The sequence below is a fragment of the Limulus polyphemus genome, unplaced genomic scaffold, assembly GCF_000517525.1.
Source record: "Limulus polyphemus unplaced genomic scaffold, Limulus_polyphemus-2.1.2 Scaffold2825, whole genome shotgun sequence".
NCBI classification, from domain to species: Eukaryota; Metazoa; Arthropoda; class Merostomata; order Xiphosura; family Limulidae; genus Limulus; species Limulus polyphemus.
The window spans coordinates 33670-48304 of record NW_013668435.1 but is presented as its reverse complement, the minus strand read 5'-3'; the positions used below and the strand labels follow the sequence as shown (position 1 = coordinate 48304).

The 14635-nt window shown below is 32.4% G+C and overlaps 1 long non-coding RNA gene across 1 annotated transcript; it reads left to right on the top strand.

The window, feature by feature from the left end:
• Positions 1 to 72: 72 nt before the first annotated feature.
• On the top strand, positions 73 to 1284 carry LOC111087907. The gene is made up of 2 exons (XR_002612529.1): positions 73 to 267; positions 1075 to 1284. It is a non-coding gene; the product is annotated as an uncharacterized LOC111087907 (long non-coding RNA).
• Positions 1285 to 14635: the final 13351 nt, after the last annotated feature.

Sequence of the window (14635 nt, the reverse complement as noted above, 5' to 3'; positions counted from 1 at the left end):
ACATAAGTTTATAGACTTTAAAACCCTACTATAACATTATTTTGTCTGTTTACAGATAACAATAAACATGTGTTTATCACTTTCATCCATCGTATTAGTAGCATTGCTTCTGACTACCTCATCTTCTTCCCAGTTAAGTGAAAAACGTGGTTTTACTGACCAAGGATGTATGGGAACTTACGACAGTACCAAGCTTGCTCGGCTAAATCGAATCTGTGAAGAATGTTATAATATTTACAGGGTTCCGCTGATTCATAAATCCTGCAGGTGATACCAGAACTGGTTATTATAGAACGTTAGTAAGTTAACAGGATCTGACATGGCCTGGTGGATAGGGCACTCGTTTTGCACTCTGAGGATTGCGATTTCGATACCCCGTCGCCGAACATTCTCATCCTATGCGTTTGCTCACTTGTTTAGCCAATGGAAGTGTAAAATTTCTATAATTACAAAAAATACTGGACAACCCCAAACTAGTTAAGAGTAAAGTCGTAAGAGATAAAAAAGGTTGAAATTAGATAGTATTAGCGTGTCTGTTTTGTGACCATAAAAGGAAAAAAAATGAAAAATGAGAATTGATCTACATTTAATTTTAAAGTATACAATAAACTTCTGTTATTATAGATCAAATCTTATATTGAATAACATAACAGAAGTAAACGGATAGATATCGGTTAGGTAGATTAATGTGAAATACAGTTTTATTGAGAATAATTTCAAGCACCATGAACCTCTACACGCTCAATCTTATAGACTACTACAGTACTAACTCCATCGGTAAATGGGCGGTTAATATCAGTGATTTATATATATATATATATCTTTTTTTACAATTTTCTTTATTCTGTTAAATGATATGTTTCTATTATTTCTGTGAAGGTTCTGTAGTCTTTCATGAAAATTAAAATATAATGACGAAAATGTTTCGTACATAATTATATTAAAGACGATATTTTAACAAATGTACCCTCTACTTATACTGTTAGAATAACTAAAACCTGTTATTTTTCACGTTCTGCAGAAGAAAGATGAACTAGGATATAATTACTAAATACATTCAATATTTTTGTTCAGATCGAACTGCTTCAAGAACGACATGTTCACCGACTGTATCAAGGTTCTACTGTTGGAGTCCGAGGAACAACAACTAAACAGTATGGTGGGAGACTTATTTGGAAAGAGGAAGTAATATACTTTGTTGAACTGGAATATGTTGACACGGAAACTTGTAATAAGAACCAAACTTATGTTGAATTCAATAAATAAAGGAAATATAAATAATTATATAGTTTCATGGAACGTTGGCTATGTTTTACAAATCTAAATTGTATCAGTTTTCCTGTATGTTTTAAGATTATTATAAAGACATACAGATGATATAAAGTCTTGATTCCAATATTTCGTTTCCAGTATATTATCTTCTGACATTTGAGTGCCCATTCAAAGCTCGGTTTTAAAATTTTATTACTTTATACTTTATTGTGTTTTTTTACTTCTTGTTCGATTTTAGCCAAAACAAATCTGTAGCTAAAGAGTGTTAGAGGAACTTTAAATATTATGGCCATTACCAAATAAAACTGAGATATACTAAAGTTTACCTTAGGTAAAGTGTCCAATGAAAGCTCTCGGGGTGAAATATTGTGTCTAAACATCATAGAAATAAGTATCTGTTCAGAGGAAGAGTTGATGAGTGTTGATATTATAAAGAATGTGGATCTTATCTTCCACGTGGATAAGAAGATCATTAGTTGTAAATGTAGTGTAGTTTACCACATTGGTTTTACTTATCCATAACAGCTGTCCAATGTAAATATTTTGACCTTTTAAAGATTGATGAATTATTTTCCATAATGTGTTGCACCAAATATAAATATTTTCCAGTTTGATTCTTAATGTACTAATGAGAGGAAGTTCTCCTGTTTAACATTATCGAATTATCTCAAGATTATTATTGCTACATGTGGAAGTTATAGCAGAAATAAAGCAAATTTGTAAAATATATTCAGAGTAAATGAACAGCTTGACGGGTCTTAAGTTGTTGCTGTCATTTAATTTCTCAAAACAAATAAAATGGATCTAATACGTTTTAGTGAAGAAAAATGTTAATAATATGATCACAGTAATTCTGTTAAACTTTTAATTTTTCTAAAATATTTGTATTGAAAATTTTGAATTTATTTCGAGTTTTCTTATTCTTTGCTGATTATAATCTGAAGTTGTTGTTTTTTTCAATTATATCTGTGTTTCTATATCGTAATATCAATATTGTGCAAATTTGTTAATGATTTATAAAGTGTTATATTACGTTAAGTAATAAATTTGAAAGTTTTCTTGGTACTTTGTTTCCATCACAATATATGTAATAATTGTATATTTATTGTATTTGATGATTACCTTTACCTTGATCTTACATATCATCAGACCTGATGCTTTCATTAAGAGTCGAGTTTAATTTTCTATACTTCTTCTGTTTTATATAAATCATTTAGTTTCGTGTTATCTAGCAGCCAGTAAGTACGTATTCTGAAGTTATTTATTGCTTTCTATTCTATATTTTGTGTTATATTTAATCTAAAGATGTAAAAAGAAAATGTACTGTGATAGTGGTTTCGCTTTTTTAGATAGATTCGTTCCATCTTAGAAACACTTAAGACTGACCTGTAATGCGGTGCATCATCTCACAGATCTTTGTTCTACTACTGGCCTTTTGTATTATTTTCTAATCAAATTTTAACGTGAATAAAATATGCTTGTTTTATGCAAATTAACCTTGTGTCTTTTCTTTGTTGATAGCAAGTCAATAACATTCTCTTTGTTCAATTACATTTTCCAGCTTCTAGTTAAGCAGTTGTGAAATCCCAGCGGAATCCTATAATAAATATTTACACATATATTCCATTCGTATGCACTTTGTATACATTTGTACAGGATACTATACTGAAATATATCATGCTTTACAGAAAAGACAACAACATCCAGTAAATTACATAGTTTTCTATCTGTTTTGTTTTTTGATATCTTATTTGTTTGTTGTGATGAATAAATTATAAATAGAAGCCCTCATCTTTAACAACAAAGCTAATATTATGAACTTATCCATACATATCCGTTTCAACACACCATATCGCCAACCTTAGTAGTAAAAACATTAGTTGTACACTAAATATATAAGAAAAGAAGATTAAAAGCAGTTTCAACACACCATATCGCTAACCTTAGTAGTAAAAACATTAGTTGTACACTAAATATATAAGAAAAGAAGATTAAAAGCAGTTCTTTTGTTCATAACAATTCTGACACGACTTTTAAATTTGATCTTTGTGAAACTTTATAGATAATGTACAGATTGATTTTCTTAATAGATACTTACTTCAAACAGTATATATGGTTAAAATAAAAGTTTTGTAAAGTACAGATGACAAATTATATACACAAGGATTACAGTTACCAACATCACTCAAAGTAAAACACGTGATATATAGATAGGTCTATATGCCATACAAAGTAACGTTAAAATGTATTGGAAAAACAATATGGAGATAATATTCACATGCTCGCTTAGCCAAGATGATAGAATTTATACACAAACTAACTAAAATCATAACACTAAAGAATATTTTTTCATAGTCACACAAGAAATGAACATGAATTTATCAGATATTCATGTTGTCTTACAGTAAAGAGATTGCAGCTAGAAGCAGTATGTATATCCCACAGTCATTGTCACACTAAAAAGGCTTCAAAACACTACTGCAAAAACAAAACTAGTGACACCATTCATATATTTAATGGGCACAGATACGAAAATATATCATTTCATGAATTAAAAATACAACATGCAAAATGTTTTTACCCGGGGATATCAATATTAAATTACATGGAGATCCAACCCCAATCACGAACTTCTTCATGTCACCGTGTGTTACTCTGTGAAGTTGTGCTGATTTGATAGTTTTTCCGAAATTGTATATGAAATTAGATGGGTGTCCAACCCCTGTTCTCACCTTCCTCATGTCATCCCGTATCACTTCTGTGTCACGTTGTGTGCTGATGGATTAAGAAATGTGGAAACGTATAAGGAACAGATGGTTGAAAGGTGCGAACTAACCGACACAAACTTAGCTTTATATATTAGGTAAACCGAAAAGAAAACCGATAATTAATCGATTTCATTATTTGATAATTACGTATCCAGGTGAAATGTAAGAAATGACACATACTTTATTTTTTTCGTAAAATAATATGATTTTTAATGAATTAAAAGCGAACTTATTTATTAACTATGCATTCAAACCCTATCTGAACTACTATTCATTCCTTTTTGACACCTTCCTATATTATGTTTCATTTTTTTACTTTTAGATAACGGTGACATCTGGTGTCAACTCAGTTATCTAGCTTACAAATGATGCAGTTTTTGTTCAAGTTACACAAATTCTCCCTACAATCTCCTGGATCATCTAGTTTAATTTATTTACCGAGGCATTCTGTACCTCTTAAAGTATTTTGGTATAAATTATATCGTACAGATTATTCTTTTTGTAAGTGATAAAAACATTGAGATGTAAGAAAGACTATTACTGTAATTGTAAATGTCATATTCCACGTGTCTTAGAACATACGATGGTTATTTGTGGGTATAAAAAGTAATTGTATATATATATATATACTTTAAATTTATGCATTTTCATTTAAAATTGATTATAGCAATCTTGTGTATTATATGTGGTCAATTCGTCAGGTATTTTACTATGTGTTCAAAGTACCAATTACATATTATTTACTGCCTTCAATAAAATGAACATTAGTGCTATTTATGGGTGACTTCAGTGATTGGGCATTAATATCTGTACCTTTTAGTTGATTGCATTTATATTTCTTTTCAGAAATGGTACCGATATGTATTTTTATTGCATTTTTAATGTTTATTATGTTAAAAAAAGAAATAAAAACACAATTTTCTATCCTTTGTTAGAAACGATTTTTTATTTCAACCGTCCGTTCGACGGATACTCCAGCTAGTTCATAAATAAATATAGTATTTCTAGTTAGTTTGTTATCCTAACTTTTCTTCATTACTCTTTACGCCAAATGTAATTACTTTAGATATAAGTTAATTTTACATTTGAATACTTTATTATCCATGTATCTTACCTATCTATCTAATTCGTCTTCCTTTTACAGTAAGAGACGACTAGATGATTTTTCACTTGAAATGTATATATATATATTTTAATTTTCATATTTGTAAGGCTAATATTGTGTGAATAAAGTTACGAAGAATGAAGTCTTTTACTGATAAAATAATTATTATGTACTATTTGATTCATGTAGCGTAATACAATATTTATAATGAAATTGCATATTAATAACATTTATATCTTACCAATTCTTTAATTAAAATTACTACTGGTGATAGTGTTTGCGAAAGAGCAAATATTTAAATATGATATAAGATTCCGTAAGATTTAATTTGATGTTTGCTTTTTTTTAATTGTACTAAATTACGAATTTGTAATAATGCTAAAATTCTACTTGTGTCATAAAGAATAATTTTGTATATTAATTTTTTCACTTCTAATTTTTTTACTTTTTTGTCAGATCCTTAAATTTTGTTCTTTCTTATGCCTGAGTTTGTTATTTGTAGTTTAACCTTCAAAGTTAAAATAATCTTCATAAAAAATAATGTAAATCTGTTAAATAACACTTTTCACACATGCCTTTACATTTTGCTGTGTAATTTGAATTTTCTATAACATGAAGTCTGAATTATTCTGGTGTCATTGGTATTATACAAGTAACATTTGAATTTTCGTATTTCATAGCATCTAGCGGTACCAATCTTATGCGTACATGTATATAGTTGCAAAACACACATCGTTTAAAACAGAATCGTAGAAAGATTGATAATGTCTATATAATAAGATTCAGTGTCTATGTGTGTGTGTCACGTACCTCTTCCTAAACCACTGATCGCATTAACTTCTAAGTGGTACCAAACGAATCGTCCCAGTCCCTAGGTTTGCACAAAGATAAAATTTTCCATCCCACCCCTTGGAGAACCCAGGTGTTCCCCAAAATTCCTTCTACTAAACTTCTGGACTCACCAACTTCTAATTGGTGCCAAACGAATCGTCTCGGTTCCGTGGCTTGCACAGAGGTAAGACATTTCGTTTGTATGAACATATTTTAAAAGTTATCTCAGGTTACCTCCACCACCTCTGGGAGCTCAAACTTGATCCAGGAGGCAGTTTTTAACCAAAATTGGCGGTCAAAACTTGCACCACAACACTGAAAATCCGAAAGAAAAAAAGGCATTTCTTTGTCTGGACACCTTTTGAAACTACCACCAACTACCGACTTTTACCAATTAATCAACTAAATATCATTTCTATAGATAAAATGAGCATAATATGCATAATTAACCAATCTACCGTAACTTGAGAGGAATGTGTTTGTTTGTGCATTAAATTGTCTAGCTTTTGCATTTTTACTTGTCAAATCTTGTTTACTCAAATATTAATAATTCTGAATATATAAAAGAGTTACTAAAGCTATGAAACTTATGCATTTTAAAAGAAAAATAACTTCTTGATATATTCCGAATCATTCCTAGTTGATTAAATCATATTTGACAGGTCCAAATGCAAAAGCCTAGAAGGAGCTAGAGAACAAACAAACGAACTTCTCTCAAATTATAGTAGGATTGTGTAATATATTTGGATTAGTACAAACATTATTTATTCGTTGTCTATAGCAAGAATAGTTTAAAACCATAGCGACATCTGCTGTCGATTGGATTAGTTATAGAAGAAATTCTTAAGATAATATCAGTGGAGATTAATGGCTGTTCTGGAAGATTTGACTTCATCTGTTCACTGAGGTAGAGTTTTATGGACCTACAACATGTAAATATGTAATTTTTAGTATTTTTGGTTCAGTAGTATGGTTATTATTTATTTTCTAGAGTAAATTTGTTATCAGTAGGAATGTTCATTTACAAAAAGGTTACATTATGCATATGTTCCTCAATGTATCTAAATAAAAATAGTATTTATATATGTGTGCATGTAAATAGCTGTTTTATATTCATATCTTATATTTTCACTTTATCCGTAACCGTTTCTTTGATTATGTGTTGTGTTTTATGCCTGATCACAATGTTGGGTATCATAACGTAAATTTAGATTATTATCTGATTTTCGTGATGTGTATTTGAGAAATGACTGTTGTTGTTATTTATATGTCAATGCAGTAAATGGGAATGAATATCTGTAAAAGTTTATATTGATTTCATGTATGATTATGAAAGAGAATTGTTATATGTTGTAATTTAAGTTTCTTTTATAAAGTGTGTTATCTGGACGCCGTAAATATGTGAATATTAGCTGTATTCTCTTTACGGAATGCTTTTATTTAAGGGTGTTTTTAATGTATAAAGTATCTATTATGATAGATTAACACACTTTTGAATGTAAGATGCTGTGTTATAAATTGAGATCAAAGTATCTGTGATATTGTACTTTCTAATGTATAACATATTTTTATTCTAACGAACTGATTATTTAAAGTCCCTATTATGTGTATTATGTACTTTCTTCAAGAAATGTACTTACCAATAAACGCTTCAGTATTCTGCAGTTTACAGAAACTTTTATCGTAACTATTCAAGGTTTTATGTAATAACATGTTTCTATTAAATGGATTTTGATGTACGTGCCAGTTCAGTTTTACCTATAATCAAAATTACCTGAATTTTATTCCATCCAAGCAGTGTGCTGTTGCTAGTGGTAGGGAAAGAAGATTTTACGTTGTATCTACACAAAGATAGGTCATGTGTTAGGCCACATTTGGAATATTGTGTTCAATTTTAGGCTCCATACCTTAGGAAGGACATTGAATTGTTATAAAGGATTCAGAAAGAGTTCCTAGAATGATGCCTAGGATGGAGGGGTTGTCATACGAGGAGAGGTTGAAATCTCTCACATTTTTTCCTCTTGAAAAAGGAAGAGTTAGGGGGATCTGATTGAGTTGTTTAAGATTGTAAATATTAAACTCACTTAAATTTACTGCCTCCACAACATCCGAAAGCAACCCATTCCAAAAGCCAACCACTCTGTTAGAAATATAAAACTGTCTTAGCTGAAGATGTCTCCTACCCTGCCAAAATTTATATTTGTGTCCCCTAGTCCTACTGTTCTCATTGTTAAATATAAAAAAGATGATACATCAACGCTATCAATTCCTTGATGGAAAGGGATACTTGAATGGTGCCTGGGATGGAGGGGTTTTCATACGAGGAGAGGTTGAAATCTCACAAATTGTTTTCTCTTGAAAAAAAAAAAAAAGGGTTAGGGGGGGTGGGATCTGGTAGAGGTGTTTAAGATTGTAAAGGGAATTGATTGTGTTGGTGCATCATATTTTTTCATACTTAACAGTAATAATAGTAGGACTAGGGGACACGAATATAAACTTTGGCAGGGTAAGAGTCATCTTCAGCTCAGACAGTTTTATTTTTATAACAGGGTGGTTGGCCTTTGGAATGCCTTCAGATGTTGTGGAGGCAGTAAATTTAAGACAAAGCTTGATAAGTATATGAATGATAAGGGCTGGCTTTAAGATTTTGTAAAAAAAAATTATTTCTTAATAGTTTAGTTTTAAAGATGGAACAGCTGAGATGGACCAATAGGTCCCATGTTGTCCCAAAACATTATGTTATATACGTTTCAGGCTTCAGAAAGAGCATTTGCTCTAAACAGCACCAAGAAAGTAAAACACAACCATAGTTTAAGGTGATTTATATCTAAAAGCTAATTTATATATATATATATGTTACATATCTGCTTGTTTGTTTGTTTCTGGTAGAAATTATTTCCAAGGATCCTCAGCAATACAAGTCCTTTTTTGATTAAATCACTTTATTCTTCCTCGATACAAACTTTTAGTACAAAGTAGTTCCACAATCAGTATGCTTCTCGTCATTTTAAACTTAACAGCTTTTATAATACACACTATAAATCACAGCAATTCACAATCTATGTCCCCGCTGGCTTTCTTTGCCAGGCTTATACACCAATGAAGAGGGCATCTCGAACACACGCGGACTTCCCTGATCATTCGATAAACTCAGGTGACTTCTGCTGTCGTAACACTGCCTTTTCCTTAGTATTGTCCATCCCAAAGAAAGCCACTTACATTAAACCAATAGATAATTAACAATAACTTAATTAAATCTACAGAATTTGCAACACAAAATTAAAATACGACAAAGTCTCCTAATTTTACGGGATGTATCTTCTTCTGTACTGGTCTCCGTCTCGTTGGCTTCTGCTTCATATGGGGTTCATCTGCTTCATCAGGAAATGTTCTATTGTCGATAACAGTCACATCAGTGGTAGTAACTTCATCAAGAGCTTCACCGTTTCCCTTCTCAAACTGAGTAGAGTTTCTTCTTTGACGGTGGCTTTTTCAGGTGACATGTCTTCAGCAGTGTCATTTGTTCTGTTGTTCACTTTGTCCCAACTGAAATGTCCTGGACCGTGATAACGCCAAAGCCTGTTGGCATACACCACTTTTGGCTTACCTCGCCGATCACATTTTATCTGGAAAGTCATGTCTGAGAGACGATCCACTATGTCATATGGGCCTTCCCATGGAGAAGACAACTTAGGAGACTTCCCTTTGGTCTTCCTGGGATTATACAACCATACCTTGTCTCCTGGTACAAAGCTGACTTCAGTAGATCTCTTATCATACGTTAACTTCATCGAATCAACAGACGTTTTCAAGTTTGAACATACTTGATGGTGAATATCATCCATCCTTTCCGATAACACTTTCACAAACTCTGACACATTCTCAGGCAACTCTTCATAAGGTGGGCGTAGCTTATACTTGGGTCCCCTTTTAGCACAACATGTACTGCATGTCTGGCACCATTCTTCCACATCTTGCCTCATACCTATCCAGTAAAATCTTTGGCGTAGGTGATGCAATGTCTTCTTAATTCCGAGATGTCCTCCTGTTAAAGTATCATGGGATTGATGCAGCACAACTTCCCGTAACTTTCTCGGTATAACCGTTTGCCAAGTCGCCAATTTCCCATCTGTAGTTTCCCATCTCTGGACAAGAATACCATCTTCAAGCTTTAACTGGTCCCATTGTGCCCAATAGTGCTTTGTCACAGGGCTTAGACAAGACACCTTCTCCCAAGCAGGGCGTGAAATACTTGCTATTAAAAAATCAATCATTGGCTTCAAATCTTGATCTTTCTCCTGCTCTGCTTTAATATCGATACCTGATCCCACTTCTGACACCAATTTGTTATGTCTCTGTTCGTTAGTTAATTTTCCGTAAATTCGTTCTGACGAAACTTTAGCGACACAAGTCCTTTCTTAAATAAAACTGGTTTATTCTTTCCGAATACAACTTTACGAAACACTTAATTTCAGCAGTCGCTCTATAACAAACGCTATAACTCACGTCTCAAGAGCTCGACTTCAACAATACTCCTTCAATTACACACTCTCTGACTGCAGTTCAATTACTCATTACCTCGTCACGTTATGACCATCTTATATATACTAGTAGTCTCCCGATAATTCACGAAGGTTCGAGAGAATGACGTGGCGTGATACTAGTCACGTGACCTCGCTGACGCAACAATATCAAAAGTTTTGAGGCAACATTTTTTATTAAGAATACAAGTTTACCTTCATATTTGTGTTAATGTATTCCTATTTTCATCAAAAAGTAAAGGAATAAAAGATGAGAAAATATTTATAATTTTATGTGATTTTACAAAACGTTCTTGCCTGATGACGTATTTTAATGTAAATAACTTTAAAAAGTAAATTTTACAAATTAACATTAGACTTTTTCAAATGTTGTGGAATATGTATCGATATAATAAATTAGCAAAACATGTATAAATAAAATGGGGTCGATACACATATAATTCACACTATAACTTATTACGTCTAGTATTCGAACACCATTAAAAATAATTTCGGATAGAACAACACCCGAAGATAAAAAAACTAGGCGTTTATACCTTACCATCCAAACCCGTGACAAAAGTTATGTAGGTGAAATCGGAAGAAAAGTTGACACCAGAGTTTCTGAACGAAAAAAAGGACAATAAACATGGAAACACAAACAATGCTTCATATGAACATCATATCGATAGTAAACTAACATTAATGTTATACAAAACGGATAACTAAATAAAGAAGAGAGCTCGTCGAATGTTGCTTAATTAAAATCCTGTCTAATTTCAACGCCTCCAAAGGTTAGTTTAAGGTCAGGAAGCGTAATGGGAATGCAAAACTCCTAGATCATGTCGACGTAGTTGACCAATTTTTCTGCCAGTGCCAGAAGAGAACTTGAAACTGAAGAGGACGCACGAATGTGTCGAAACTAGTTTCTTTAATTTTAAGACTTCTGACATGTTCTATATATTGTGGTATTTTGCTAACCATCCTAACATTCGAATCACATGGCCACGCTAAGCCAAATCGTAGAAGTTATTAGATCGCGGTGACACAGTGCCTATTACCAGTACAATAACACAGTAACATACTACATGCGCACAGGGCCAGGTTAATGAATAATTTAACCAACAGTAGCATCATCCTTCCCATCAAAGAGTCAGCAAAAGCTTTTCTAGTAGCCAATAGCTGTGATTCCTGTTCATAATTCATATTTTTTATTTTCTGATCTCTCCATGAATAGGCTTCAAGTTAGTAACTTATTATAAATAGACATATAAAATTAGTCTATTAATAAAATATATATTGTATATTAATAAATATTTTGTACCGTTTTTGTTTGTCTAATGTGAAATTTTTCAATACGTAAATAATTCTTGTATATCTATAATTCTATTATAAATATGAACTTATATATAGGGGCTCTAGCTTATCTTAGCTTGGGGTTCTTGGTGATATGCCTCCACTAACTCGACGCCATATGAAGGTAAGATCTGTAAATGGACCAGATTGTGGATTAGGTCGACGATTTCAAAGTTTTTGTTGAAGACTATGAGATGTTTGGGTTTTTAGACGTTTTCTTCTGTTTTTACAATAATTCTGACAATCAGCATTTTATAGGAAACATTAGAATTGTCTAGAGTCGTATAGATATTATTCCACTGAACCAAAAAAAAAAAAAAAGATTATTTGTTCTTTGTTGAATTTCGCGCAAAACTACCCGAAGAGTATTTGCGCTGGCCGTCCCTAATGTTGAAGTGATAGAAAGAGAGGAGGCAACTATTCAACACAGCTCACCGCCAACTCTTGGGCCACTCTTTTACCAATGAATAGTGGAATTCACCGTCACATCATAACATCTTCCATGGCTGAAAGGGCCAGAATTATTGATGACGGGATTCGAACCCGCAGTTGGGAGTTGAATGCCCTAACTAGCTAGTCTATTGAAAAATTAAATAAATATATAAAACACCAGGACCAGACAATGTTTCTCTCTAGGTTTCAAAGGAGGTCAAAGATCAGACAAGCCAGCTTCTTTCTTTCATTTTAGTAGGTCAGTTAGATAATGGACAGATGCTTGAGGATTGGAGAATTGCTAATGTTACTTCTATTTTTGAAGAGAATAATAAGAGTTGCCTTGAAAATCATAAGCCAGGTAGTCTCACATCTGATGAAAGAAACTTTGAAAAATTATCTATTGCAGTAAATTACTATAACATGAAAACAAGATGGATTCATTCACTAATGGGAAATTCTCCCGTACTAATCTTACTATCTTGCTTTTTTTAGGGTGTTGAATGCTTCTTGGATGACAGGCTTGATTTAATTTGATTTTCAAAAAGCTTTTGGTAAGATTCTACATAAAAGTTTAGTTAACGAAATAAAACCAGTAGGGGTTAAATAAAAACTAGCTAATTGGACTGTTGGGTGGGTGGTTAGATGAGAGAAAGCAAAACATTACTATTAATGGCTTCTAGTCAAGCTTGACGCTTGATATTAGTGAAACGCCTCAGGGGTTAATGTTTGTATCTTTCATTTTCCCTATTTACTTTAATGATATTAATAGGGGCATAGTTAATAAGGTCTGCTGCTGACATTAATATATTGGGTATTTGTACCTATATTGAGGACGTTGAGGTATTTAAAATGACTTCGATTGATTATTAAGTTGGATAATATTTGACATTTGATTGTAATAAATGCAAGGTAGTGCATTTGGTGATCATAATTTGGACCATCCATCTCATTTAGTATAGGTTAAAACACTCAATAGCATGACTGGTGAAAAGGATCTTGTGGTGATGTTCTGTTGCTAGTAGAATTTTATGGTGTGTGGTATTCGAAAATACCATTCGTTTATATTTTCTTGCAATATCATGATATTTATTCTGAATTTATTGTTTGTCCTGTATATATGTGTAGGTTTCACATAACACATGGTTGAAAAAGTCGTTGAGCTACTTTTGTTTCTGTGTTGTTCTCGGAAATGGGTAATACATGTTACCGTCAAGGTAGGATATTACTTAATACATGTTGTGTAAGGATGCCGACAGAAATGTCCTTCAACTGGTTGTTCAGATCATATTTAAAGATTATGGACCCATCTATGCTGTAATGAGAATTACCAGTCACGTTGATAGTAAATATTACCCTGGGTGAATGTGAGGTTTCTTGCAAGCTTAAGGCTGAATTTGGTCTGCGTAGTCTGGAACTTCGTTTTCAGTAAGCAGTCTGGTTTGGAACATCATCATTGTTGGTACAGTCTGATACACGAATTCAATCTGAACAGTTGGATATAGAGGATCCAATAAAGGCAATCGTTTCATGTAAGTAAAAGCAAATATATATACACTGTATCTTGATTTTTATTATACTTTGTTTTCAGTCTTTACTTCAGTTTATATCTATCAAGTTAGCAAGAGATATAGTATTATTCCATAATCAGTATCTTAAGCGAATCTCATGTTATCTAATGGACCTCTTTGATATAGCTCTAATGTTAGTTTAGTTTCACCTGGATATAAAACTGGCGTTTTTATAGATATTTATTACAAATCAAAAGAGATAATTATCTCCTTAAGTATGAAAGGATAGCGATTTATTGGAAAAGGTTCAGATGAGAGCTACTAGTATAGATGGAGGAAATATGTCTATTCCTGTTGGAGGTAGGTTAATAGCTGTTCACAAATATAAAGCTGCCATAGTTTATATGTCTATGTTTTCCAATGTATGTTTTGGGAACTGTTACAAATGCCACATATTCTGTGGGTCATATTCCTTAAACCCCATAGACTTACCATATTGAGGTCTTGCGTCCACTTTACCTTTTCGCCTTTCATGTTTTTATTTTGGAAAAATAACATAACATAACGTTTTGTGACAACATGGGACCTGTCGGTCCATCTCAGCTGTTCCATCTTCTAAACTAAACTAAAACTATTAAAAAATCTTAAAACCCTGCCCTTATCATTCATATACTTATCAAGCTTTGTCTTAAATTCACTTAAATTTACTGCCTTCACAACATCCGAAGACAACCCATTTTCAATGTCTCTCCTAAGATAAGGAGACCAAGACTGAACATAATATTCCAATGTAGCCTCAACAGGGACCTATACAATGAAATTATAACTTCTTTAGACTTG